At 30.2% G+C, this 11,025-nt stretch overlaps 1 long non-coding RNA gene across 1 annotated transcript; it reads right to left on the bottom strand.

The window, feature by feature from the left end:
• Positions 1–7,893: 7,893 nt before the first annotated feature.
• LOC126672787 (uncharacterized) lies at positions 7,894–8,368 on the bottom strand. The gene is made up of 3 exons (XR_008790312.1): positions 8,285–8,368; positions 8,118–8,183; positions 7,894–7,962 (listed from the first exon to the last, which is right to left on the bottom strand). It is a non-coding gene; the product is annotated as an uncharacterized LOC126672787 (long non-coding RNA).
• Between the last annotated feature and the right edge of the window lie 2,657 nt (positions 8,369–11,025).

Below are 11,025 nucleotides of genomic sequence, written 5' to 3'. Positions count from 1 at the left end.
GAAAGTAGAAAATGAAACTCCCATATTTGTGCATGAAGAAATCAAACTCAAAAGATGAAACACTTATAAGATCAAATTAGTTACCTAACAAATAAAGAGGTGTTCGTAAATGATTCGAATCCACATATTATGAAATGCTTAAACGTTTAGATCAGGTACCTGGAAATTTACAAAATGCCAGAGAATGTTTGGATGTAAACATAATAAAATTTCATAGAAAAAATAAAACTCAAAAAATAAAACGCTTAAAATATCAAATTAGTTACCTAAAGATTAAAGTATAAGATGGCCGTAAATGATCGAATTCCCAAAAAATGAAACGTTTAAACGTTTAGATTGGTACTTGGAAATCAAAGTATTAGGTGACTTCGAATTAGAATTATAAAGTACAACTAAAAAAAGCTACTTCCAAATATGATTTTATCAAATTAATTGTGAGTGAAGTTACGACTAATAAAAATTAAATTACAACTAATTAAAATAATATCTTCTTTGTAATTTTGTGAGACATAATCAACACTTTGGAGAAAATGCAAGAAGATTGTGAGATTTAATATGTTTCTGAATATCCAAAATAGTGTCTAAATGAGCAGGTTTGTCAAAACAATCTTGACATGAACATGGCTCAATAGAGTAGAGTCTAGCAGCAAAACAATCACGATAATTGTACCAAGTAACAAAATATGTACGGTAACAATATGGTCTTAACCATTCCGTTCTATGCAAGAATAGAAAATGAAACAAATATTAGCAGTTGATTTTCTTTATAAACACCAACTTGGTTTTCCCTAATTACAAACAACTAAATGATAAATAACAAATATATATGTAGTAATAAACAAACCCAGAAGATGAAACACTCACCACATATTAGGGAACCAATCAAACCTAGAAAAAAATATAGGAATCTCAACTGTGTTTTCTAATTTCAGTTAATTGTTCACAATATAGCGGTACAACTTCGAACTACCAATATGATATGATAATTTAATGTCATAATACGCACGTTTATGATTTAACCATTTTACATTTTAATGTAAACTTGAAAGTGAAAGGGTTTGAAACATAAAATTAACAATCCAATTTGCTTTCGCTAGTCATTATGATATGCATGCTCTATTACTTCTGCTGAAACACATCAAGCAACAAAATTAACCAACAAATATCAAAAAATTCAGTATTTGTTGGTTAATTCCAGAAAATTCCTCTCTTTTTGCAATATTTGTTCGAATATTGGCCACAAACCTCTAGATTGTAAAAGAGGACAGAAAAATAGCATTAATATGCAAGGAAAAATCATGTCAGTGAAGCAGGCACAGGCAGACAGATACACTATATCTCATTTGTTTAATTTGCTTTGCAGCAACTCATTTCTCTAGCTCAAAAAGAACTTGAAATTATATACCTCTCATGTTCTTAAAACTACTGGTATTTTGGTTTACAAAAATCATGTCTATAGTCTATGGTTTATAATTAATTTATGCATAAATGATTTGTCATTACAATGTTCAGTGATTAGTAAACTTGGTATTTAATTTTTTGGGAAATTAGAAACTTCTACCCTTGATCTTAGCGGCCTTATTTCAGTATTTTTTTTCTTTGTTTATTCTCATACTCTCCAGCAATCAAACAATTTTTTTTTGATGCCCTACTTACTTTCCGTTCAGCTTTCATGAAGAAATTCATAGTTATATGGGTTAATTACTATTTTAATCAAATTTAACTAAAAAAAATATTAAAAACACAACGATGAAAAAAGATAAGGTGAGAACACAATGATTTAATAAAGTAACCAACACCTGAATCCAAACTTAAAATTAGTTTTCTTGCCTTTAGTCTTCTTGCACACTTATCCCCAATGCATTATACAATGATACAAACAGCTCCATAATTTAGTCTTCTTGGTCTAGAATGTGTTTGATGTTTTTTTTGCTTTATGGTGGACTGACGTCACATAGAATTGTTTGTTCGTTTTGCTTGAAGATGAACATTGAATGAGGCAGAGAATTTGCCGTATGTTGGTAATAGAAGTTTACTCGCGTTAGAATGTTAATGTAAAGTGAAAGTGATCTATAAAATTAATTAAATACAAGAGTTTTTTAAAAAATGGGATTAAAAACTAATTAAATCAATTAAAGTAAAATAAGTAGTTCAAATAAATTGGAGACTATCAGAATGCTTTATTTGGTGAGAATCAATGAGAGGGCTCCGTTGGTCCTCTCAATTATATAATATATAGATAGATATAGATATAGATAGATGATGTATAAATGGTAATACTTTCACCAAATCAAGCATATCTGAATAAAGCCCTAATTCCTATTAGTATTTACATAACCCAAGAACAAAATTAAAAAAAAAATGAATGACTTAAAATTGCCCTCACGCAGGATCGAACTACAGACCTTCAATTTACAAGACTGACGCTCTACCAACGTCTTAAAACCCTCCCAGAACCTTGGAAAAAACACGAAAAATGGATCATTGTAATGTTGCTACCTTTTTTTATCAGGTGGAAGATTTTTGAGAGGGAAAAAGTTCTTAATAAACCCCAACGTCTTAAAACCCTCCAAGAACCTTGGAAAAAACACAAAAAATCAGAAATGGATCATTATAATGTTGCTACCGTTGTTTATCACGTGGAAGAATGAATGATGGCTATTCAAGATTGATGAACGATATGCTCGATGTGCGGAGCGGAATCTTTATCGGTTTATTGAAGAGGAATATTTCTGGGGTTATTCAAGATTATAAAGTTCTGAACTTGCAGTATTGTGTGAAAGAGTTAGTAGATGAAGGATTAGGTTTTAAAGTTTCTAAACCATTAAAACCGAAGGGTACTAGAAAGAAATGGAATGTGAAGAAGGAGGAAGAGGTGAAAAAGGAGGAAGATGCACCGTAATATTTCCAGATAATTCTCCAACGTAGAGATAAACCCAATTTTCGTGTCTCTTTGAAGATTTTGTGCTACAACTTATATCTGATCGGAATGCGGGTTTGTGATAACGGATTGTGGACTGAATGGTCTGAATTTCATAACTGGTGTACTCATCTGGATAAATGCAGGTACCCCGACACCCAGTGACGGACATAGGTTTTTTTTTCTTCAGGGGGGTCCAAATTTAAAAATAAAAAACTCTTTTGAATAGAAAATATAAAAATTAATTACATTTTATTATTAATATAGATAAATCAATGATATTTCTCTTTCAGTATTTAATATTATGAAATCACTACGTAATAGCTTTATTACTAATTTTTGCAAAACATATTTTTTCGATATAATTGATCATTAACATATTTAATTGTTTATTTCCGTCAGATTCCACAATATTTTTTTGAATGAATTTCATCGTTGGAAAAGAACATTCAACTACTATAGCAATTTATAACATTAATGAGTACTTAATTTATAAATAAACAAAAAAGTAATAATGTATTTTATCGTAGTTACCATCTTATGATCTTTAATTCCTTTTAATTCAGATAAAATTGTTATATTTGATCATATTTCTCGATTGTTGGATAAATTTTTGTATCAACTTCAGTTTTAGCATTTTTAGATAATATATGAGCAAGTTAAGCTAATAATGTTGGAACCTTTCTAACTTTTGTTATATTTAAAAAAAAATTCAATATCTAAAAATATTATTTAAATAAAATATAAGTAAAATAAATTAATGTTAAGACAAGGCAAAGAATTGATAAGATATAATAAAATTAAATTATTACTTTTAATGCTTGAATATTGATAGAGAAAAGGTGCAAAAATGACCTTCATGTATACCTCATGTATCTTATTGGCACTTCATGTATTTCGGATCTCAAATATGACCCTAACGTTGCGAAAAAGTATCAAAAAAACACAAAACATGGACGACGTTAAACATAAATGTGTACGGCCTTAAACGGAAATGTTAACGGAAGGGTCATTTTTGACATTTTTTCAAGACGTTAGGGTCCTTTTTGAGATCCGAAATACATGAGGTGCCAACATGAGACACGGGCTATACATTAGGGTCATTTTTGCACCTTTTCCCATATTGATATTTTATAATAATATTTAAAGACAATTTAATAAAATCAGCTAATTTTATTAATATTTTTAATAAAATTTCTCAGTGAGCTAATTTAATTTTGACACATTAGATACATTAGAGTTAAGTGGTATTTAATTTTCTTTTGGAACTTCAGGGGGTCTAGTGACCCCCTTGGACCTAACATGGGTTCGTCACTACCGACACCCTTTTACAACCGATAGCGCATTTTCGATCCGCAAGTTATATCCATCTGCTCCACGGACGCCCTCTAGATTTTTGTTGTTGATATAAATTGTCTAAAACAAGTGTTTTTTTGATGTTATTGACTATATCACGACTGGCAAACAGCTTGATGGCATTTTGATGGTCAAGCTGATAGTTATCATGTGTGAAGGGATGCGCTTCAATTCGATTCGAAGGGATTTAATTGATAATGGTATTTATCAAATTAACAAGAAACTATTGCATGAATGGTCTAAGTGTTCCAACCATTTAATACAGAATAACCTGCAAATCCCTGTTCATATGGAAACTTACAGGGATATTTCCACCCTGGTTGTTAAAACAGGTTACGCATTTGAGAAGGATACAACACATCCGGGTTACCTTCGTCTGAAGACTAAGTAAATCTATATTGACCATGTCTTGCTTGAGAACATCTGAGGTAAACCAGTGACATCATCTTTCAATTTGAATATAATTTGAATAACTTATATCTTGTTTACTTCTCATGTATTTTTGTAGCTCTGGCATTGAGATTTGACGTTTCTAGGGGAAAAGGAAGCCAATATTTTAAGAGTGCTTTTCTGGAATACACATTTAGTTTAGTCCTTATAATTGTTGTTATGAACTTGTTCCTGCACAGGTTAGTTTTTTTTTTAAAAGGAAACATGTTAGTTTAAATGTTCCTTTTCTATCTTTTTGTTCCCTTGAATGCACGTCAAAGATGCCATTCTCATATTGCCAAATAGTTTTTAGTATTCAGTTCCTTAAAAATAGCATTAACTTGCCATGACTTACTGAATAAATAACGCAAGATGCGCTTTACAACACTCCAATGAGCTGTGGTCGGAGAATGCATAGACTGACTAACCTAATTTATTGAAAAAGCCACATCCGGTCGGGTTAGAGTAAGATACTGTAACCCTCAAAGACTTGGATCACGAAACGGCTCGCCGGAGGTCAATGTTAGGCGATCACTAGGACTTGCAGGTGTGGAAACGCCATTACATCCATCCATGTGAGCTTTATGAAAAAGCTCAATAATATATTTCCGTTGCGAAAGGAGTAAACCACTGCGCTGCCAGAGAGCTTCAATACCCAAGAAGAAGTGCAAACGCCCCAGATTTTTTTATAGCAAACCGAGATTGAAGCTTAATAATATATTTCTTTTAATTTTTAAACCTTTCTTAAACGTACAATTATCTCTACTCTCTAATCCATTATTGTCCTCAACTTTTCATTGTCCTTAGCCATTCCTTTAACCCAAAAACATTCAAATTTCAACTGGACTGTTATTTTAAAACCGCCAACCTTTAGCTCTACGTCTTCCTTTTATTTCTCCTTCCATAATTTCTATCCATGCACATCTCCAATTCCACAATCTATATATAAGTGGCATGACATGTATACCTTACTGCTTGATAGAGGATTATCCTCTTTACTCTTAATTTGTAAGAAATATGTGATTGATGCAAAACCTTTTGTCATTTGCCTGATTTGTTGTTTGACTTGCTTAATACGACCTCTAGATGGTTTGGCATAAGTGTTTGCAAGTGTTGTCCAGGCTTCCTTTAAAGTTTTGGCATTTGCCATAGATGGTGGGTGATATCGAGCCAACAATGGCATTTAAAATGAGTTGATCTTGGCGTGTCCACATTGTGTAATCTGGATTTGGAACAACAATATTGTTTGCTGTTATGGTTTGTGCATGGCAAGGTTTGGAACCATCGATATAGCCTAGAAGATCGTAACCTATGAAGAGAGTATGAAATTGTAGCCTCCATGAAAGATAATTGGTGGTGGTTACATTAATGGTGATAAGTGTATGATTAGGATCATTGGTGTTTCTGAAGGTTGTATTGCTCTGAGGTTAAGAGAGTTTTGGAAAAGCTTAATTGATTCATTGATGATTAAACATATTTATATAGAGAAGTGATACAACTGAAAATATATTAAGATAAAGATAAGATATCTATTCCACTCCTCACTTATTCATAACCGGATATGTATGTTTACGAAGAGACAAATTCAGAAGAATCCCTAACATATATGATAACGATATAATTAATTACTCAAGTTAATAGGAAAGTACCGTAAAGTATATTAAAAAGTACAAGATTACATTAATAAACATAATTTATGCTTATTCAATTCCTTCAAATAGTGCAGTAGATAAGGTATATAAGTGTTCTTTTCATATGCATGCATGTTTATAATTAAGTAATTTAAAATTAGGACGTGAATATAATTATATTTAAGGATTTTAGTAATCAAGATTAAAAAGGCAAAGTTGTGTGGAAATAACTAAAAAAATCCTTCATACCCTTCTCTCTATTCATCCTCTCCATCTCTTGGACTTCATATGCATTTGTTCCCTAAAGCATTTATGATTGATTTTTAATACAATTTAAAAAGAAATATTTATAATTAGATAAAACGAATTAATAATTCACAACTATAATAAAATTCATTCATAAAAAAATCTATAATAAAATTAACAAACATATCCTAAGCAATAAATTGCATAAGTTTGGTCCAGTAATTCTATTGTTCGAATCAATTATATCTAAACCAACAAACAAAAAGATAAAGGGTCTAATTGATAAAAAAATATTATAATTTAAATTTTAATTTATTTTTATGATAAAATAAATTTTTTGGTGGAGAAAAATTCATAATTTGATTGATAATAGTACAAATGTCTTGATAAAATTGGATAGATTATCTGTTAAATTCTTATTAATTTGCTCTTATTATACTAATATGTTATAAAAATAAATTAAAAAAATAAGATATATTTCATTTTTATTGGCTAGATCCTTTATCAATTTTATTCGCTGTCCGAATACAATTAACACAAATCACAAAATTGGTGCACCAAATGGACACAATTTTTTATTTGGGATATATTTATCAATTTCGTCATACTTTTTGGCTATACTAATTCATTTCGCCATCTAATCAACATTTTCAAAGAATAGTTTGCTGTAATTAATTTTACTATATCAAAAATAAGGAAATAAAAACATTCAATTAAGCACTTAAATACCTGCATTGTTTCAAGGCCTAATTACTTAAAAAATCCCCACCTTATAATATTTTTTCGTTTATACCATGACCTAGGAAAAAGTTCATTTGTACCTTTTTTTTTATTTTTCATTTTCAACTCTACCCTAAAGCACTAAATTGAACTTTTTTTATTTAGAAAAAGCTTAAAATAATCGTTCATTTTTTTAACTTATTTGTATTTTTTCAAATAAAAAAGGATGATATAACCCTTCTATTTAATTATTTTTAATGTTTTCATCCTTTAATTAATTAAATTGTCAAAAAATAAAATTTTGGGTACAATTGAAAACGAAAAATAAAAAAAAGGGTACAAATAAACTTTTTCCTAGGTCAGGGTATAAACGAAAAATTGTTTCAAGGTGGGTTTTTTTTAAGTAATTAGGCCTTGTTTCAATATTAATTGTCCCATTCCATGTTGAAGTCATGGTTCATACTAGCTGCTGAAAGCTTCATAGACAGAAACTAGAAAAGTGTAGAAAGAAGAGATGAAAAAAAATAAAACAAGTCAAGTATTTTAACAAATAAATAATATTTATGGAATGAAATATTAATATATTCTCACTTCAATTTGATTCTCAAGAGACTGAACATAATTGATTATCACATCCAACATTACAGCCATTCCCATTGTCTGCAACAATCAAAGATACACTATCATTTATTGTCCTAAGCTAGAAAAAGCGTAAAAGGCATAATACGAGAAATTCGTATATAAACCTAATTCGCCGTATAGGATCATAAATCATTCATTTATCACGTGACACGTCAATCAACACATATACGTACCTTATAGCATCCTGGAACAAGGTCCTGTAAGAACCTAAGCTTCTCATTGATTTTCTCTCTTCTTACCTATAACAACTAACACAGAACCATATATATATATATGCATTTACATACATACACTAATTGATTTATTATATAGTTTGAAATATATAAGATCATAATATTACTCTTTCAGCCAAACTGTGACTATCTGTAGCTTGGCCTCTCTTTGCTCTAACATGAATAATTTCACTAGGTTTTTCCATATCATTTTTTCTTTTTCTTTTTCTTCCTCCATAGTTCAGCAACATTAATCATAACTAGTAATTACTAATCAATACAATACACTAATGTGTTATTTTGACAATTTTAATAATTAACATTGCTTTAAAATATAGTTATAAAAAATGTGTAATTGTTTTTTTATTTATATTACATTATCAATACTAGACTTTAAAAATTAATTTTTGATATTATAAAAAATATTTAATAGAATTTATTAGTCTATATGTAAACAAAAATTAATAATCCATGTTTGAACATTATTGTAAAAAAATAACATTATTTCTGAGGTATATTTGAACATTTTCTCGAGGAACACATCGCAGAAGACGGCCAGAAAAAAAATTCGGCCGTTGAGGCAGTGGGATGGTGGCCGGAAACCGGTGGCGGTGTGGCGGGCAGTTAGTAGTGGAGTGATTGAGTTGGATTTAATTGGATTTTTTTTAGTTTTTTTAATTGAATTTTGGGATATTTGGGCTTGTGGTGAGGTGTCAGCTGACATCTGACATGTGAGCAGATTTTTGTTGGCTCTGACATGAAAAAATAGTTGCCACGTCATCAATTTTAATAAAAATCATCGATTTTAGGGGGAGGATATTGAGCGCCGCCACAAAGATAAAGGAGTTTAGTGATTGTTTTTAAAGATCAGTGGGTTTAGTGATCACATACCCAAAAATCAAGAGCCATAAGTGATTATTAACCAGAGTTTTTATATACTTAAACTCAAAAAGTTATAAAAAAACTATCTGTTTCAATTTGCTTGCAACACACTGTTTTTTTGAGTAAACATAAGATGTATTATTTGTCTATAAGTACACACTAAAACTTGAGGTTTTAATTATGTGTTTTCGAAATCAAATATAAAACACTCACGAAATATTGACCACTTAGTTTGAATTGTTTTGAGAAATAAAAAGTGCTAGCACACAAGCACTAATTTTGAGAAGAAATTGTTCGTGTGGATACTCATAGAGAACGCGTTCTTTTAGAGGCGTTTTTTATTTGAGACAATGTATTACTAAAGTGAAACATTTCTCTTTTCTCCTACATTTTTGTGTGTTTGACATTTGGTTAGTTTTAATTCTATCTATTTATCTATCTATTACATGGATCTTGCTTTCAATTTTGTTAAAAATTTCAAGTTCCGCTTACGCCTCCTCAAGCATCTACTTGTTTAACTAAGATATTTATCAAATCAGACCCTAGTTGCCTCGTAAGCCAAGAAAGGACCACTAAAAAAAATTAACACTTGAGGTGTCCTCTACGCCGCCCGCGCCTGACGCACATCCCCTAAAAGATTATTAGATAGCTTAAAAAATTAGCATGGCGATTAGATAAAAATAGAGAAGAAACATTCACCACTCGGTTGAGCTTCTATATAAATCGCTTTACGGTTAAACTTAAAGATATTGTTTTTCGTATTCTCCGGTAAAGATTAGTTAATCTATTTATCTTCTCTCTTCTTCCTTTATCAAACTGACTTGAATGTCGGAGTGGATGACTGGAAAAAGATTGATTTTCTTTTTTGCAATCAGTGTTCTTAAATTTCAGGTTATCATCTGATTGCAAAAGTATCTCGTAGCCTTGATGATTCATCAATTAGATTTAAAATCATCATTATAACAATAAAACAAGTAGTTAAGAGATTAACAAAATTAGGATTAGTTGAGATATGGGTAATGCGAACTGATAGTGCTCCATTTCCCTTCTTGATTCTCCCTATTTTAATGACTAGCAGAACTATAGCTTAACCTTAAATGATATTTATACACTTTTGACTCAAAACCTTCTTCATTTAGAACATTGTTCCTAATTTGTATATTTAATTTTTCTCATTCAAAACCCCAGTATAGGTTAGTTGACATCTTTACCTCTATAAACACTCAACAAGAAGACAAACTAACTCTTTTAATAAAATTGATGTGAGGTTGTTTAATGCTTAGAATTGAGGGTGTGAAATTGGTTATTTGATTCTGTTCGGTAGTGCAAATGTCTGAATCGATACGTTTCCAATAAATTAAGACGATAAAGTTCGGTTTGTTTTGTTCACATTCAAATCAATTCATTTTAACCAAACTAAATTTGCTTCAAATTCTTGCTCATCTCCACTCAGAATGATTGATGAAGCAAATAAATTTATGAAGAGAATCATGATAGCTAGTAATGGGGCTGTGATTTTCATGCTTGTAACTCTTGGCATGTTTTCTAATTGTTGCAAGTACTTCAACTTTTAAAAATTAGATTCCTCTTTTTTATCAAAAATTTACTAAAATTGTGCCAACAAAAAGTTTGTTATTGATTAGTAAATTGATGGCACCATCCTAATTTATAAAAAGTGCTCAATCATGCATTATCTTGATCCAAACTAACATTTGTTTAGGTTTGCCACTTCATTTAATACTTACCAAATTCTCCATGTTCTAATTATAACCTTAATCTCAAATTTTCTGTTAAATTATCAAATCACGGTAAGATCAAACAATATAAGGAGTAATTGTTTAATGAAGGATAAGGTTAAGGTGAGTATAAGAGGCAAATTACCAACTTGTACCAATAGATTATTAATTAACTTTAATTTTTATATAATGCTTTGCATGATGTAATTCCAACATTACCCTCAAATTTAGCTAGTCTAGTGATGGAAATA

This window comes from Mercurialis annua, linkage group LG3 (genome assembly GCF_937616625.2).
Source record: "Mercurialis annua linkage group LG3, ddMerAnnu1.2, whole genome shotgun sequence".
Lineage (NCBI taxonomy): Eukaryota > Viridiplantae > Streptophyta > Magnoliopsida > Malpighiales > Euphorbiaceae > Mercurialis > Mercurialis annua.
The sequence above is the reverse complement of the archived record's forward strand: the minus strand, read 5'-3'. Positions and strand labels throughout refer to the sequence as shown.